At 36.1% G+C, this 19,506-nt stretch overlaps 1 long non-coding RNA gene across 6 annotated transcripts in view; it reads left to right on the top strand.

Annotated features, from left to right (window-relative positions):
- The window catches only part of LOC137204771 (uncharacterized), a 147,930-nt gene that overhangs the window by 88,820 nt on the left and 39,604 nt on the right, over positions 1–19,506 (top strand). For 5 of the 6 annotated variants that reach the window (XR_010933823.1, XR_010933825.1, XR_010933824.1 and 2 more), the window contains exons 3-5: positions 5,908–6,051; positions 12,532–12,597; positions 18,982–19,079. This is a non-coding gene — a long non-coding RNA (uncharacterized lncRNA). Of the gene's footprint in view, positions 1–691; positions 802–5,907; positions 6,052–12,531; positions 12,598–18,981; positions 19,080–19,506 lie in introns of all 6 variants that reach the window. The other variant, XR_010933822.1, reaches the window with a different exon arrangement.

Here is a 19,506-nt window from a genome sequence, read left to right as displayed (position 1 = left end):
TTTGTAGATGCAATAAGGCTCCAAATCTCATTTTTAAATTAAGTTCCATAAAAATGTTTTGTATATATGTATGTACACACACACATACATATATTCTCATGGATATATATGTATGTCTAAAAAATAGATTTTAAAGGATAATCTTGGACTCCATCCTCACATATAACCTTCTCTAAGACCATGAAAGGATACACAATTTTTAAAAAAAATCAGGAATAAAACTTGCTTCTGATGCATAAAAATAAAAGGTGGGTTTGTTTTATTTCTCATTGACTTGCATACTCCATATTCTTAATAAAAAAAATAGAAAAGCCCCTCAATTACTAGAGATTAAACTGTAAGGGTCTACATCAGCATGATAAAGGTTTCTAACTGTGATTAAGGTTCCAATCTCATGACATGTGGAATAACCTATGTAATTATATTCCCCTTAGTGCTACAGAAAAGTCCAAGTGACTGTAATACATGCTAACTTAATCTTAGCCACAGAAAATGTGTTTCTAATTTTCAAATTCGGCAATTTTTCAATAAAAGTTGTTGCACTTCGTCTGATCTATTCTCAAAATACGGAAGTGCTTGAAGCCCGACCACCTGCAATAACAGATTACTGCTCTCTAAAATATTACCATACACCTACAATGTGGACGCACAAAGCTTTGCTAAAAAAGATCTTTGTTGTTTTTTCTAAAAGAAAGAAGTGATCCCAAAGTAAAGCTGGTTTTCAGCAGCCTCTCTGCTCCAAATGTGACTGGCATCAAAGTCTAATGAAAACCTGTTTGCGGACACTGGACCCATTCCAAGGTACACCATTGGCATATTCTAGACCCCTTGGGACATGACTCATATAAAAAACACAGGGCTGTCATCGGACGGCTGGTGGCTCAAATAAATCAAATTTACTTTCAAAACTGAGGCATACCAAAATTTTATTAGGTGAAACTTGGGCATTTCTTATAGCCAACTTGCACATATATTTTTTTTATTACTTACAGCAGTTAAAAGGTATGCTACCAATCATATGCAAAACAAGAAAAGATTGCAGAGTACATTTTTTACTGGGTGGTAATAGGAACTACCTTTTTTTTTTTTTTTTTAAGAAAAAGAGCAATTCCAAATAATAAGTTAATAATAGGTGGCCTCAAAGAATTCAGCTCAGTGTTTACGTAATTCATAAGCCCTCTGGTGCATATTTCTCCATTGCACCTCTATTTAGCAGACCCCATCACTAGTCTTAAAAACTGACTTTTGCCCCAAAGTGATTTCTTGCTCACTAAAACTATCAACTGTACCACACTTCATGGGATGATGACAGATAGTGTTTATAATGTGCATTTATGAGAAACAGACATGAACATACTCAAGTTCTTGATGATCTAAAAGGGATTAAACTTTAAGCTTCAAAGACCTACTACTGCTTATACTCTAACCCGCACACTAAGTCAGTTTCAAATTCCGGATTAGGAAAGTTCAGTCTTCTGTTAAATATTAGAAATTTCTCTATTTTTAAGTCTAATATGTTAGACCTTTTAAATATGTTGATCGGTCATCAAAGGCATAGCAGAAAACGGGCCCTTGCCCAGTGAATAGCATATTTGCAAATTAATATTCACTTTTTAAGGCCACGTCTGTCACATTTCAAAAGTGGTGGCAGCTTATTTTCCTTCAGTGGCAAATCCTTCAACAGTCTTACGTGGTGAGGCATGTACTATTGTGTATATGTTTTAGTACACACACAAATCTTACCGGATGGTACATAGATTTCAATTGTCTTTGTCAATAGAATATTTTTTCATATTGTAATTGGCCAGTCGTATCTCTTCTATTTTTTTGGTAAATTTTTTTTTTTTTTTTTTTTTTTTTTTTTGCGGTACGCGGGCCTCTCACTGTTGTGGCCTCTCCCGTTGCGGAGCACAGGCTCCGGACGCACAGGCTCAGCGGCCACGGCTCACGGGCCCCGCCGCTCCGCGGCATGTGGGATCTTCCTGGACCGGGGCACAAACCCACTTCCCCTGCATCGGCAGGCAGACTCCCAACCACTGTGCCACCAGGGAAGCCCCGTATCGCTTTTAACTGTTGCCTGCTTATGGTCTTTAGCTCATGTTTGGTTTTTTCTGTTGGTGTGTTTGTCTGACCTTACTGATTGGTAATTGCTCTTAGAATATTAACCCTTTGTCAAAGATGTGGCAAATCTTTTTCCCAGTTTCATAATCTGCCTTTAATTTTGTCTTTTTTTTTTCCCTAAACAAAATTTTAAAATAAATGATAAAGTCAAAGCTAGTAATCTGTTCAGAGGGAGAAGACTATTCAGGTTGAGGGAGAAAAAGGAAACAAACACAGGCAGCCGGGAGTGAGGCCAGTTCCTGCACGGCTGCTCTCAGCCACTGCTGTCTTCTCTTCCCATCACAGTTCTGTCCTTCCAAAACCCTGAATTGAGCTCACTCCCGTAAAATACACGGTACTGCGTCATTTGGCATGGATGGACTTACTGTCCTGTATTGCTCCTAGGATAATTCTTGTAATCATTCATGAATTCTCAACCAGATTGTAAACAATTTGAGGACAGAAACACTTTTCTATATTTCTTTCATAATTTTCGTACTTCTAGCACCATGCTGTGCAGGTAATAAGCCTTGAACAATTACTTGTTCATTGATTAGATGTGTTTCCTCCCTTGCATTCCATGGCCAAATGATTCCATTTTTCCTTTCTTGAATATTTTGTGGAGGCTAAGTTTATGTATGAAAATCACTGAGCCATTTTAAATGAAGTGATTTCTGTTCTGACAAATTACTAGTCAAAGTTCTATTCAGAGTAAGTGACTTCCTTAAGTGATGGGTAAATTCAGTCAAAATAGTTGAATCAGAGCCTTTGAGTTGACCCAGCTTGCTCTCAGTCAGTAAGAACACATACAAAGTTGGGTTTCCCTGGATGTCTCCACTGCTTGCCCAGTGAATTGTGGGGAATTCCTAGAATGATACTAAAATAGAGAAGCTATACTGGTGGTATAGCCGGTGGTCTTTCCTAGAATGATACTAAAATACAGAAGGTATACAAGAATATATGTGAAAGTATTTCTAGGAGATCTTTAAAAAATACGTATGATAATATAATTTTAATAGATTATTGGTTTAGTTTTGGGGTAAAAGCCATTCTTTAAGACCAGTGATGGGGCCTGCTAAATGGAGGTGCAATGGAGAAATTTGCACCATAGGGCTTGTGAATTACGAAAACACTGGGTTGCATTCTTTGACATCACCTATTACTAACTTATTTGAAGCTCCTTTAAAAAAAAAGGTTCAGTTAAAGCCATTCAAGCTAAGCCCATAAAGGAATGCAATTTTTACCAACCTAATTGCCAAAGAATGATTAAAAATTATAACACTTGAGGTTGTTAAAGACTGAGAGGTGGAAACATTTGTTCACAGATCCTGGGAGGATAAATTGTATCGATTTTGGAAGGCACTTTGGCAATATGTATTAAAAGTCTTAAAATATATACTAATCTTTGACCCAGAAATTCTATTTGTAGGACATATTCTTAAGGGAATAATTATGGATGTGTTCAAAGGCTTAAAGATAAGAAGGATTACAGCATTGTTTAAGATAACAAAAACTTGGAAATGATGCAAAGATCCAATAACAGAAGATTAAATAATTAAAGTTTAAAATTAATAACTTATTAAATAATATTAGTGATATGGAAGTATGTCCTGTACACTAAGATACAGAGTAGGTTACAAACACTATATGGAATACATTTCATATTTTAGTAAGCGTATACAGAAAATAAATTAGAGATACATTAATATGTAACCAGTGTAATAGTAATTCTCTGGGTGCTGGGAATACAGGTTACTTTTATTGTAGTGTTTTTTTAATTAAAAAAATATATATACTATTTTTTGTTATTTAAAGAAGTCTGTTCATAAAACAAGCTGCAGAAAAGAGTTTGAGGCTAAAGTGGGTTGTACGTATTTAAGGGGGTTTTCTTAGCCTGCAGCACCAACGGTTGCTATGGGTCGCTTAGAAATTCTTCTGGATTTTCTAAAAATATGCATTTCCAACAGGGATTTATGATAATGTCCTTTTCTTTTCACCGTAGCTTCAGCAAGAGGCTAAATAATAATGTTATAGAGTTTAATAATGTTATAGAGTTCTGTTAATTTACTTTTTAAACCATCTTTTGCAATTTCTTTTTTAAAGGACTGCATTAAACTTGTTTCATCAAGGTGACAGCTAGCAGCTTAATTTTTTAAATTTCAAGTAATAGGTGTAAAAGTGAAACATTTAAAATATGTATAATTGCACAGAATTTTGTCGGTGTTTATTGATAGATTTAAGAGACCTTTTCCTAAAATGTTCTTGTGTGTGGAGAGAAATGGGTTCAGGAAGAAATATGCTTCGTGTTCTTCCTGTATGACTTACCTCAGGAGAATTTAAGGGGCAGCACGAATCAAAATCTCCAAGTTCTAACCAGGCTTTGCTTCATGGCTTTAAAGACAACTCTTTCTTGACTGTCTTAACTAACGGAAGAAATAGTGGGGATGATCATACTCAATAAATAACCAAAAGCTTTTGATTATTGTCTTTGCAACAAATGATATAATTTTTCAACAAATATTATACCAAATATAATTGCCATTGATTATTGAAAGGATGAGTTTGGGAAACACATAGAAACATCTGAGGGAAGCTGGTTTAAATTTTAAACAATTGCAGAGAGAAACAAGATAGACTATGGATTTTAAAAGTTAGTTGTGCCATGTTTCTTTGCCAATTTGGCTCCAAATTCTATCTTGAAACATAAGGATATGATTAACTTGCAGAAATTATTTCTTCTGGAAAAGTGTAAGTTTATTCTCACCCATACTCTGAAAATGGAAACGTTTCCCAGACTGTTCCAGTGTGATGGTTTTTCTTTAGGTCGAATCAGACCTTTGGGCCAAAGCCCTTTATCAACCAGTCAACAGGAAAGCTTTTCTCAGTCATGAAAAATGATTTTTTTTTTCTTTATAAACATTCCTGAGAAAGGGGGAAGTTTTCTTCAGATTTAATTTATAAGTTAGAGGGGGATTTCTTCCATGAATAGAATGATTTTGTTCCCATATTTGAAAAAATAACATGGGTAGTGTCTGAGGTTTTGATGAAGGGACTGAGGAAGAATAACCTGAGTTGTGCTTCTGCAAGTGACGGAACCCAGCGGCGATAGAAATACGATCCTTTGCGGAGGGAGTTCTCTTTTATAAACTGGATTCTATGTCAAGTGATTCCAAATCCCCATCTGACCTTGTCACCAACCTGACCCTATTCCAACTCATTAGGAGCAAAACTAGTGACCATTTGGAACAAAGTACCTTCGTGGTCAGATAGGAGAGCTAGACAGTAGGAGCATTTTACTCTGTAACCTGAGTTGCAACCACAATCCTCTGAAAACCTCCCACAGTCTCCTTCTCAGATAGTTCTCCTGCAATTATCTTTGCCCCTCCTTCCCCAGCTGCTTTCCCCTCCTCATTAAAGATATAAGAGCAGCTAACTGGAGAGGTGTTCATCTGGCTGAAGTTTTCTTAGTTTTGTAAAAGACAGTGTGGCATACTCATGCTCCCAAGACTTACAGATAAAACTAGAATGTCATTAGCAGAAGTAAAGTGAGAACAGTAGGGAGAACACTGCACCAGGACTCAAGACACCTACATTCTTACATCTCTCTCTCTCATGCATGAGGCTTGTCGTTAAAATAGTCATTTGGTGAAACTTCTTTGTGCCTCATTTCCTTCTCTGAAAGAAATGAGGAGTTATGCTACCTAGGTCCTTTCCAGCTTTCATGGTCTGTGAATCTAAATCTTTTACAAACTATCCTTAAAAATGATTTTTATTTCCCTTCTTCAATAAGACAAACCTTTTTTTCAGTCCAGTGATATCAAAGGATTACAGCCTGATTTGCCACAAAACTTCTCAACAAGTCTGATCATACAAATATTCTTGGAGATTATTTTAGGAAGCCTATATGCTAGTACTTTTGACTGCAGGAAGGGAAACAAAGTTTCTCCGAAGGTAAGTGTGTGTTTATTTTATCTTGTCTTATTTTACTTTTATTTTATTTTATTTTCCAGGGGGCTCATATGATAGAACAAAGTACAATATTAAGTGGTTAACTCATTTATAAACATCCTAATAAAGTAAAAACAATTGAAACCATAAATATAGCATCATTACTGCAAAACAATACAAACTTGCTCCATCTACTTGGCTTTCCTACTCCTTATGATAAGCAACTAATTAGATATGATTGTGCAAGTCAAAAATGTTATTTGCAACCATTGTATTTATATGTATTCAAAATCAGTATTAAATATCAGGAATAAAACAATTATTAATTTCTAGTAAAATCCAGAGTGCACTTTTTTACCTTCTTCATAGAAGATTGTTGAGCATTTTTATTATGATTCAGAATGTACCTTTGATAACTGACTACTTCACACATGTTTTCCTGCACTTGATCCATATAAAACTGGTTTGCCTGCAAACTCTGATCTCTTTTTGAATTTTGTAGTAGAGAATTATCAGTCATTAAATATATTCACACTCTTATTTTGAGATTAAAGGAGTTGCTGTTCTCTCTCTAAATATTATCGTTATTGTTATTAAACTTATGGAATACCAGATATTTTCTCCAAAAAAGAAGGAGGTGGTGACTTTACCCTCTTATGGCTTCTAAGAAACCCCAGTCACTTTAAATACCATCTTCCTGACAGATAAACTGCCTCAGATGAGTTGTATTAATAAAATATACCAACATTTGAATAGGTTTTATAAACACATTTGTTTTGATTCAGTAAGTATTGGTAAAGCTCCTTTTATGAAAAAGATTATTTCAGGGACCATGTGACATACATAAAGCAATACATTAAGGGTTCTACCTTGGTATAGCAAAAATATATAGTTGGAGATAAACCAAGAAAACCAAAACAGCTATAGCAGAGTTCAATAAATGGCAGAATACATTGTTCTTTGAAGCAAAGAAAAAGTATGATGCCTGGGTGGTTGATCAGATGGGACTACCTGGAAGAAGTTATTTGAAATTAACTGTTAGTACATCCCTTCAGAGATTGCTATGGGGACAAAGTATTCCAAGTGGCTCCAGACTGGCTAGGTAAGGACATGTTAGAAACACTGAAATTGGCCCAAGTTCTCCTGGTGTTAGTACCTCCACTTAGAACTAGTTCCCCATATCACTTGCTAGTTATTGGTTGCACTCTTCCTACAAGGATTCTAACAAAGGCCACTGAGCTTAACTGTGTAGAATGCAGAAGTGGAGGAACAACAAGAAGCCAGATTAGAAAGGCAAACTGGACCCACGCTGTGGAGGGTCCTGAATGCCACACTGAGTGTGGAGCTGGCTCTAGGGACAACCAGAAGCCATTCAACCTTCTGGGCAGAGTTGCCCCATAATCAGATTTCACACCAAACTGCTAGCTGTGCATAGGACGGCTTGGCCCAGGGAGTGTCCTTGGATTCAGAAACAACAACGTGGAAGTTTTTGAATACTTGACCCTGGGTGATGGCAGTGAGAAGAGGGAAGGAAGTGGAGTGGTTAAAGAAACAAACAAGGAGAAAATTGGTAATCGCAATTATGTAAGAAATAATTCTCAATTATTTAATACCATGATGGTTCCCAAAAGGGATTTTAGAATTTTCTACTTATGAAAAATAGAACCAACAAAATTCTCTGTAGCTCAGGGTAACTAAGCAGAAGGTCAAGGAAGGGATAAAGTAATTTTGTTAATTTTCTTAATTCTTTTTAAAAATATTTTCATTAGCTTTTGGTGTTAACAATTGGCTGAGACCTGATTTTTAAATGGATTTCACAATGAATTATTTTCTGCTTTTAGAAATTTAGAAAAAAAAACCAATGTTTAAAAAAATAATCGTTAAAAGTAATTCAAATCAATTTTTAAGGGGACTCTAAAATTTACAGCTTCAGAAAATCAAACTAAAAAATATTTTGTCATATTAGAGTAAGTGATATTTGTACTTTTTAGTTTTTAGAATTTTAATTATTGAATTAAATAGAAATGAGTGTCTCACTACTTGAAATTGACTCAGTTTTCATGGGTTATTTTTAAAATTTCCTGAAAATGTAGACAACCTAAAAATGCATTTGGAAAAAAATTAAACATGAATCATAAAGGCCTACAGTCAAGAACTTTATATTTAAATAGAATTACATTTTACAGGTATTTATTTTATAGCAAATACACAACAAAGTACATATACCTTCATATATATACAAGACAACCCTAGTAGTCCAAATAAAAAGTGTAAGTTACAAAATCAATAATAAAATGATTATTTCAGATACAGATTCATATGCTTTCGTAAGTTTTCTCTTTCTCAGCCTAAATATCTTACTTACATAGAAAAATTATCAAATGAAATAATGATGTCAATAAAACAAAACACTGACATCTCACAATAAAAGAGTCATTGGACACAGAAAACAATTTGAACTTTTTAAGGTACAAAATAAGAAACATGATTTTTACAAAGAGATTAATTCTAAAAATGGCAGCATGTTGAACTCAAAAAACCTCCTTCCAAGGTGGCATAATTAACAACCAAAGTCAGCTTTCTCACATTATCACAGAATTTTTCTTTTCACCACACTGCATGAGACATATTCGTACATCAGGTGGAGCTAGCTGGAAAAGGAATCCAAACGGGCCTATTTTTAAATAATAATATTTGTAGATTCATTGATAACATGTCAGGTGACAGAGAAAATATTGACCCAGAAGGTTATAAATCAAAAAACGTTTTCATTGCTGAGTAATACTAATAGTAATAATGCTTGTCAGAGCCCTGAAGAAAAATACTTGGGAGAACCATATTTACTCTGCCAGAAAATTTCCTAACAAATTACTAGAGTTGCAACAGTCATTAGAAATAAGTAATATGGGCTTCCCTGGAGGCGCAGTGGTTAAGAATCCGCCTGCCAATGCAGGGGACACAGGTTCGAGCCCTGTTGCGGGAAGATCCCACATGCCGCGGAGCAACTAAGCCCGTGCGCCACAACTACTGAGCCTGCGCTCTAGAGCCCGCAAGCCACAACTACTGAAGCCCATGTGCCTAGAGCCCGTGCTCTGCAACAATAAGATTTGAATGGCCGCAATGAAAACCTACACACCGCAACGAAGAGTAGCCCCCGCTCACCGCAACTAGAGAAAGCCCGCGCACAGCAACGAACACCCAACACAGCCAAAAAACAAACAAACAAATAAATAAAATAAATCTATATTTAAAAAAAGAATATATTATGGTAGCACCGCAAGAAGGCTTTACATCAAGAATTCCTTCTGAACGTCCAGAGACTAAGTAATATATTGTCTTATTTATACAGGTGCTCTCAGATATAAATGTCAGTCTATAGATCTGAATTACACATATTATCAAAATGATAATCTAATAAAATCCAAGCATCCACAGTCCTATTTTCAGATTTTTGCAAAAAATACTATCAGAATACCACTTTCTGCTGGTTCATATTTATTTGCATTGGCTGTTCAAAGGAAAAGTTTTGTCAACAGTTTATAAACTAAAAGAGAAATTGAAAAAAATTGGACATTTTTCACTTTGCAGATTTGCTGAAGTATAGGTTTTGGATTCAAAATAGCTTATTTGATGGAAATTTGCAAAGATTATGGAAAATGTATTCATATGTAATGACAAGGCCAAAATTTCAACTTTAGTAAATTGATATTAAAATAATTGGCAAGGGATGTGTAGTCAATACAATAATTTGAGTATTTAGAAAAACTTATTAAGATAAAGTAACATTTGTGTATTGTTGAGGAAAATCTTCATCAGTATTTGAAATACTTGATTTTTAAAAATACCAATTGGATTTGAAATTTGTTTTTGTATAACAAGAAATTCAAATATTATATTTATCAATGAAGGAAAAAGAAGAGTTGTTATATTTAAAACATTGATATACTATTGGTGTTTAAAGAGTTTGCATTGTTCGAATTGTGCTCAATGGTATGAAGGAGTCTGTCAAAAAAAGTAATAAATATGTTTTTGCTATTTGCTACCTCCTACTCCTGTGAACAAAGTTTCTCACACATGATTTCTATCAAGAATGTGAAGAGACCATCATTAAAGAAATCTTGATTAGGATGTATGTGTGGCCAGCAAGCCATAAAACTATCATAAAATGCTATTATGCTAAAGCAAGCTCCAATTTCTCATTTTAAAATGTGAAAAGATTTTATTTGGAAATTGTATACAAACTCAGCATGTAATATTCTCCCTAGCATTTGTGGTTTGCTTTTCTTAGCATATCTATATAAGGTAAAGAAAATACCATATTTTTTTTTGTATGTAAGTGCCAAGTGCCAAGTGCTATGTAGAAACCTCCAAAATCCTCCCCAGTTTACTCTGATGTGCTGTACAAATACAATCGTTTTATATGTGACTTGGTATGAAAAAGCTTGGGAATAACTGCCCTAGGGGAATGAATTTAACTGATTGTTAGGCAAAGTACAGTAGAGCAATGAAAAGCCCAAGATAACCCAAAAGTCAAAAATATTACCAAGGAGAAAAGTGTGACTTGACATTAGCTCAAATGTGACTTTAGCTCAAGTTGTTTCTTAGGAGATTTAAAGGAGCGTGTGTTCTCCTCAGACATCGGAGTGTAAAGACACTCCAGAAAGCAGCACGCCCATCCTCTGCCACATTTCCCTAATGGGGCTCCCAGTGCACTAATGGTGGAAACCTGTATGGGCATTAGTTGTGGTTTCTTATAAAGACCACGTATAGAAGTTGTCTGAAGTTGTAGTCAATGACTGAATCTTACAGAACTTGAGAGAGTTTGGTATTTGGGAAAATCGCTTCAAAGCTTCACTCTTCTGGCGACTATCTGGGAACAGGAAGGGAAGAAGCATGAATATACGCTTAAAATAACGTACATCAATAAATCAACATTCATACTAAATTCTTTAACTGAGTGGTGATACAGATCAGAAGTTCTGTTAACTGTGGAGACACAAAGAATCTTTTAAAAAATACGCTATTTTAAAATCCCATCCAGGAATAGGTCTGAAGTTTTAAATATGTATTCCAATAACTCGTATTTCTTAGGACTTCTGTACTTTTTATCTCATCTGCTATTTGAGGATTTTCCAGGTTCAATATTGTGTGCATCAAATTACCCCATATTCTTGTATTTTTCAGAGAGTCTGAAGAGACAAAATAAAATACTTTCCTTTTGATCTAAAATGGCATTTCCTATTTAAGAACAAAAAACCACAAGAAAGTTTTAAGGCTCCTACAACTAATATATTCAAAACCTGTGCAGCTTAAGACTGAACATAAAAAAATAAAAAAAAACTGAACGTGATTTCCAGTGAAAGGTTTCCAAACCTACTGGAAAAGGCTGTGTCAGGAGGAATGCCTGTGTGCTTACAAATAACAGCAAAACTCTGGGCTGCGAATAATAACCTAAGAGTTATTGAAGGCATGAGAACTTGTAAAAAGCAATTGTAAAGCATTTTGTAAAATATTATTGCCATTCAAATGTTAAATGATGACAACAGAAGCTCTTCAGGGACTGGTAAAAAGCAAACACTGTTGGAAGAGGAACTATAAGGAAAAAGGAAAGAAAACAGAGTGGATATAAAGACCTCATAAATTTAGGAGAGAAAAAAAGACAATTGTGAGTGACAAACGGAGAAGGCTTACCAATTTTATGTCCTATTCCATCAAAATAAATAGCACATTTTTAATTTCAGGGGACTTGAAGCCAAATGGGAGAGTCAAAGTTAATCTCTTAAATGTTTATAGAGACATTTTTCACACATATAATCAAATATAGAAGAAATATATACTAAGTGATTCTACTATTTTATAAGATTTATAGTACAATTGAATTCTTCTTAGGCAAACAAAGTAGGAAGGATGCATCTTTCTGCATTGTACTAATAAACAATGGAGCAGTCTATATGAAAGATAGAAAGACAAGATGTTCAGCAATCTTCCTTACGCCTCAAAATCAAGGTCTTTGGAAAAGAGCCTTGATAATCGTCTTGTTTCCTAAGAACCAAACCTTCATATAGTAATTATTATTAATTATTAGAACAATAAATACCCAACAGAGTACCTTTAATTCTTCTACTTTTCTTTTGGAGTGGCAAAATCGATGTCATGGGGAACGCTTTCTGAAACTGGTATATTTAACTAAAATGAAGAAAAAAGAAAGGGTCCTTATGTAAATCAAATACAGGTTTTTCCAGTTCTGCAGAAAGGATTCCTTATTCTTTGCCCTATTTGGCACTTGTATGTTCTTAATTATTGCTGTTTGGCCTCTTAGAAAGAGAAAGTGGGATAAAACGTGAATCACACTAGAATGTTTTCTGACGTAACAATAATGAATAGCTTTTTTTTTCTTTTTTAAAGATTAAAATAATAGGAGTAGGGTCAAAAGATTAACTTGATTATCTCTGTTTCATGGGTGTGTTTTTATCCATTTTACAGTGGTCATTTCCAGGAAGCAAGACTTACCGCTCATAGCTAAAGAAGACCAGTTTCCGGAGAAACAAGGTTTGTTCTGTGTTTATGTTGCATATTCCATTTCTTCATGTTTTATAGAGCTCACTTTTGTTTCCTCTGTAGGGCCTGGGTTATCTTGTTTAGATTTTATATTGTCTACATTAAAGGGTGACTGCTGAGTCCTCATTTCCCATACTCTGTGAAGAAAAGGTTAGAAGAAACAGGAGAGGGTATGAAAGAAGCAGAAGAGGGTAAGAGAGAGAAAGAGAGAGAAAAGAATCAAAGAGATTTCCTCCTACGCTGTCTGCCCCTGAAGGAAACATCTGCCTGAATGCTTTACTCTGGGAATGACCTGTTCACGTAGTCCAAACTTAGAGGGAAGAAATACAAACTTTCTGAAAATTGAGAAACAAAAGTGAATGGGTAATATTATTTTGCTTCTTCAATATTATGTAAATGTTATAGCTAGAAAAACACATGTGCATATATTTAGGCAGAATTTATAAAGATCAGTGTTCAAATTTCAAGGAATGTGTACTAACTGAAAAGCCACCAATCCACATTGGGGAGCCATGGGGAAGAGGCAGGGACAACGTAGAACAAGGAGAGCACGATGTTTCAGCATCTTTGTCCAATGGAGTCAATTTGTTTGACTCAGCTCGGGTTTAATCTCACCCAGTGTTCCTGGACTTACTATTGCAAAGCTTTGTAGAATTCTAAGTGAAGTCTTGCCTTTGTACTCATGGTCCCTTTCTAGCCCTGAAGTTACTCATCTCTAGAGTGAGCTCTGAGGCCCTGAAGCTTGGACACCACTGCTCACGAAGGCCCTGCCTAACCCTGCCTTGTGACAGGACTCTGTAAGTCACCCCACGTATGGCTCTGGGACCTGAGGACTTTCTCTGGAGCAAAAGCCATACCTTCCCTTGGCAGGTGCTTCAGTGTTTAACGATCAATGGCCCTTTCATCTGGATGACTGTTTTTTACAACAGAAAAATATGAATCTGATTTCTTTGAGGAGATAAAATAGATCCTTCTGATGAATGACTACTAAGGAGAGCATGGATTCACAAGTTAGGGAGATTCATGACGTACAGAAAGGGGCCAAATAAATGCCAGATTAGCAAAGGAGATTCATACATCAGAGGGGACTTCAGGCTGGCTTTAGGCCAGGTAACGGGGGCAGTGGCCACAGAAGAGTTTAACTCACATCACAAGATGTCAATGCCTCCTGAATTCCAGCTATCAAAAAAAGATGACTTTATTTGACAATAGACAAATTAAAGGGGAAAGGGGGATGGGTAACAAATTATTGTCCAAAACAACCAAACATCTTTGTTGAATCAAAGGAAAACCGTTTCAAAAGCCCCTGACTGAGCCCACTAAAGGTCTCCAGAGGAGAGAGGCTACCCTGGTCACCTCAGAAATCTGCTTTAAACCTTACGGTTTAATTTATTATTGGGTTTTTAAACCTTACGGTTTAAGTTTAATTTATTATTGGGTTGGCCAAAAAGTTCGTTTGGGTTCTTCCATAAGATGGTATGAAAAACCCGAACGAACTGTTTGGCCAAGCCAATATATCCAAACCCACCTCCTCTGCTATCTTTTATCTTGCCGTTCTTAATGAAGACAGAACTGCTGCTTCACCAAACCTTTAGTGACAACACGTCTTACCCAGAACCACCAAATCAGACATTTGTCTAAAAACATATTGTCTTAGTTCCCAGTTTTACAAGAACAATAGTATTTCAGGAGACAATGGCCTCCTTAAACTAGGAAATTAGTTTATTTCTTCCACAGTGATTTATTGAACCAAGCACATTCATTCAAGGAGGCTACTCACTGGTCTCAGATATCACAAATTCTGGGGCACCTAAGCTTAAACATTGGTGCTCCAAGAGCAGACCACCCCTTCTGTTCTCAATGAGCTGGCGTTCTCGCCTGCTTTTGAAGATTTTAAAAACACAACAGTAGCTGTTGGTTTCTTTAACTTCCAGGTAAAGAAAGTGGGAACTGAAACCAAAGGGTCAGAAGAGTCTACAAATAGGGGGTTAGTGCATTGCTGGAGGAGGAGGATGGCCAGTGAGTTCATACAAGGTTGAAAGGAAACATTGGGGCTAAACTGATAATAAAGTTAATCTTTCAATTCACTTTTTATTTTCCAAGTTAATAGGACTGATATATGGAAACAATCTAACAAAGTTGTAAGAGTAATCCATTTGTTTTTTTATTTATTAACCCAACCCACTTTTTGTGTCACCCAGAAATTTATGACCCAGACTTGACACCCAAGGAACTTATACTCTTGTTGGGGAGACTGGACTTAGGCTTGAGATACAATGAAAGAGGATTCCAGAGATGGAATTTAATCAGACAAGTGCTGATGACACTGTTTTATTGTGTGCGATCTCCCTGTGCTTTCTTATCCAGAAAGGAACTCCATCAGCATTTCCTCTTAGATCAAAATTTATATGCCCAGAAGTATTTTTTAGGTGCTTGTGTTCCTCTTTTCATTTCCATCACATTTAGACTATACTGATTTACACTAATACAGTCCAGTGCAAATGAGTGCTCCCTTGTGTTCCATCACAGACCTTCCATACCAATAATTGCTGTTAGTATGCATTGAACAAGTACTACGTGAAAGGCACTGTCCTGAAAAATGCGCATCTAATTGCAGTCCTGTCATTTTGGTATTAGGATCATTCCCTTTTTGTAAACAGAAGATTTGAGGCAATTTAGTCGTCTGTTCAAGTTCACAGAGCAAGTCAGTGGTAGAGCTGGGAATCCAATCTAGACAGACTACTTCCCAAGCCCACTAGTTTAATCACAACACTGTATTGTTGACTTTTGTGTAATGATGTTTAGGTTAGTCATTTGACATGATTTGTACAGAATAAAGGAGATTGATATGGAATGAGCTTTACCATATCTGATTGATCATTTCAACTCAAATGTCAATTAGGTGCCAAGCATTGGATCAGACACTGGAGATTCAGAAAAGAACCAAATCCAGTCACTGTGTTCATGAATCTCCTCCCAGCTGGAGTGAGAGCGTTAAGGAGTGTAGGTGCAGCACTGTAGGATAGGGAGGGTTGCAGCAGTGAACTCCTCAAATGCCCAACAATGAAGTGTCTGAATGAGCATCTGTCTCAGAAACTACAACCCGAGGAAAAGTGGAACAGCCTTCTTCCCCTGCAAGTAGACATACTAAATCTTGCAAAAATGTAGGCACTCCTGGCAAATTAGAACTACCCATCTGTCTATGAGCTTGCTAATCATTCCAAAGCTAAAATATAACCTCTCAAGAATGTCTCGGATTTACTCATAGGCCAATTTGGTGAGTCATAAAAAAGAAGCAGCATCTGTATTCAGTCAACCTAGTTGGAATTCACTGGAAGTCTGAAAATACTAGGAAAACTTTCTATCAATGATGAACAATCATGCTCAACATAATAAAAACTCATTACAAAGGAACTGGGGGGGGGGGATGGGAATAAGAAAGGAAGGTGAAGATTAAAGCCAAACCAAAATATGGATAGATTGCTACAAGATTAAGAGGATCTTTGTATTAGAAGTAAAGAAAATTAGTGCAAGTTTGTCCACGGAAAGACAGTGAAAACAAAATTGTCCCTTATGTCAGCCAATTTTGGATTTTCTATTATTTATTACCACTTGGTGATTTATAACAAGAGAAAGGCAATGGAGAAATTGAGAATCATTAGAATGTAATGATGAGTTTCAAAGTCAGCCCCTAATGAAAAGCAGAAATTTTAGAAAATAAAAAAACCCAAATCATATTTGTTTAAAATCTGTAATGACTTCTTTTGAAGTCCACTGAGCTACAGTATGTGCTTACATTGGCTGTTGAGTTATGATTTAAATTTATGCTGTATTTAGGAGGTTAATATTTGTTGACTTATATGGAAGAAATTTAATTGTGGAAAGTTGAGGAAAGAAAAAATGAAAACAATATAGTACTCATTAAAGTTTACTGTATTGTTTTATAAGAAAAGAAATAGGCGCATAGTTTCATATATTCAACTTGGGTAAAATGTATGTGAGCAAAATACACTAAAATGTTAAGAGAGTTATCTCTGCATGTATCATAACTGCAGGCATTCTTTTTCTTTTTTCTTTGTACTTCACCTGACTTTTCAAAGTTTGTACAATGAGCTAGTACCACTTTTATAATTAAAAACGTCATGTTATTTTAAAATAGACTTGCATCCATGTCTAGAAGGAATAGATTATATGATGGTAAGTTGAACACCTATTAGAATACAAGTGATTAGCAGTATATAACCAGCGTTTACAAAAAGCAAATCAAACTATACAAGCTTAATAACTTCTTTTTGGCTTGCACTGTAAGATTCAGCAGATGTTATATTGGAATTTTAGTAAAGGACATAATATGGTCTCCTGAGATTTACTGACAAAAAGAATTTATTTTCTGTTAGGAACAGAGAAGCTGCACTTAGCTGGAAAACGGGCTGAAACTCTGTAAACAAAAGGAAGTAATGACATGATCCAGGGAAGGTGCTAATGAAAGCTGTAGCATCAATCAACAGAAGCCTTAGGGATAAGGGCAGAGCATAGGTAGCTCATGGGGTATCTAGGGAAGAAAAAGGCACTGGTGGGAAGTAGAACTGGGAATGATGGGAGGAAAAGAAAGCTAATAATTACATATCTACTTTGTGCAAAGTAGGGCACCAGGCTCTTCTCTCCAATTAACAGGTGAGGAAATTAAGAATAACAGAAGCCATTAAATAGGAATACTGATGGATACGTTGACTTATTTCTTTGGTTAAATGTGATCTGAAGAATAAAACCTATTACTAGTTGGAATCTAATTTATAGGAAAAAACACATAGAAATTAGTGGGCTAAACATTGACAGAAGTGTACTAGGTGATGTGAAAGGAAAAACTCTTTTTTTTTTTTTTTTTTTTAGCATAGGCGCCTCATATTACACTTAATAACAAAGACACAAGGACAGTTAGCCCCTCTCTCTACAAGTATGGTGATATTCCCGGGGCTTTGTATCTCATTACGAGAGATTTATTCTAGTAAAGAGAGTAAGGTCCATAACAACACTAAAGCAATGCACATGGAGAGCCCCACTAAATGATAATTTGGATGAGTCATAACATATATGAAAAGCATAAGCACTTGGGGAAGATGATGTGGCCTGATCTAAACAGGATAAGTAGGATAAGTGGGATAAAAGTATGGGAAAAAAATAGGTCAAATATCAATAAAAAACTTTTCAATAGTGGGAACTATCAAAACCAGAAGATTTGTTCCCAAAGGAAATTCATGATTGTGGAAGATTTAATACTTGAGTGAGTAAACATGAAAGAATAACTAATCGAGAACAGTTCTAAATTTTATGCTTCTATAGATTCATTTGTAAATAAACTGTGAACAATGAGGCCTCATTTATTCATCAGCATCAGGGAACACATTGTTCCAGAGAAGTCAGTTCCCCAGATACTGCAAGCCTCACAACAGGAACAGATTTTTCTTTAATTGCAACCTCTCCAGTGGAGATTTATTTAAACGGAATGACTCAGATCCTTGGCTTCTTAAATATTCCAATCCAGAATTAGGATATGAGATGCCAGAAGTGTGTATGGAAAGGCCTCTGGAACACAGGGTCAGGACAACCAGAGATCCAGTCTTGGTTCACAGAAAGGTGATCTGGAGGTCTTTTACCACTCTGGTTCTTAATGTTATGTATATATATGTATTTGTAAATAAAAGCACAGGAGAAGATTATCTTTAAAATTTCTTCATCTAAATTTTCTAATTCTGAACATCTGCTACCTAATTGCACTATACAGGCAGACCTCACTTCCTTGTGCTTCGCACATTCTGTGTTTTCCACAAATTGAAGGTTTGTGGCAACCCTGCTTCCATTTTTCCAACAGCATATGCGCACTTCATGTCTCTGTGTCACATTTTGATAATTCCTGCAATATTTCAAACCTTTTCATTATTATTGTATTTGTTATTGTAATCTGTGATCAGTGATCTCTGATGTTACTATTTTGACACTTTTTAGCAATACCGTATGTTTTAATTAAGATACGAACGTTTTTTAGACGTAATGCTATTGCACACTTGATAGACTACAGGATAGCATAAATGTAACTTTTATACACACTGGGAAACCAAAAAATTCATGTGACTCGCTTTATTGCGAGGTTCACTTTATTGCAGTGGTCTGGAACTGAACCTGCAGTATCTCTAAGGTATGCCTGTAATATTTGTCTCTACATTAAATATTTTAGACACTCTTTTCTGCTAGTGGGCCTTAGCTAAGGCTTCATGTAAGGTGCTACACTCCATCAATGAATAAAAGGCACGTGCTTGATAGTAACTCTTTTCCTTGGTACTCCAAAGCTTCTCACATGGTTTTTAAAATTATTTTCAGGTTCACGGGTAAATACCTAATATTGAGGCTGCTGGAAGTCTGATTTCCAGGTACATGGGTCGAGACTGTATTCCTATTTGGGGAAGGTCAAGTCAGAGGTGAGACTAACTGTTGTTATTCTAACTGTCACTTCTAAGCAGAAGTTTTCAGAGTCAGCCTACTGTTTGCCATTCCCTCGTTTGCTTCTGTCACAATGACTGCACTGCCCCACATGGAGGTGGCTCCTTCAGCCGAGGCCTCTCTCCTGGCTTGCAGATGGCTGCCTTCTCAGTCGTGTCCTCACATGGTCTTCCGTGTGTGTGTGTGTGTGTATCCCTGATGTCTCTCTGTGTGTACAAATTTCCTCTTCTTTTAAAGACACCCGTCAGATTGGATTAGAGCCCCCCCCGAGGGCCTCATTTCAACCTCCTTAATGGTCCTGTCTCCAAATGCAGTCACATTCTGAAATACTGGGAATTAGGCCTTCAACATACAAATTTGGGGGACACAATTCAGCCCATAGCATAACTAGAGTCTTGACTTGCT

The sequence above is a fragment of the Pseudorca crassidens genome, chromosome 13 (genome assembly GCF_039906515.1).
Source record: "Pseudorca crassidens isolate mPseCra1 chromosome 13, mPseCra1.hap1, whole genome shotgun sequence".
Lineage (NCBI taxonomy): Eukaryota > Metazoa > Chordata > Mammalia > Artiodactyla > Delphinidae > Pseudorca > Pseudorca crassidens.
Note: the sequence above shows the minus strand (reverse complement) of the source record. Positions and strands in the feature narration are given on the sequence as shown.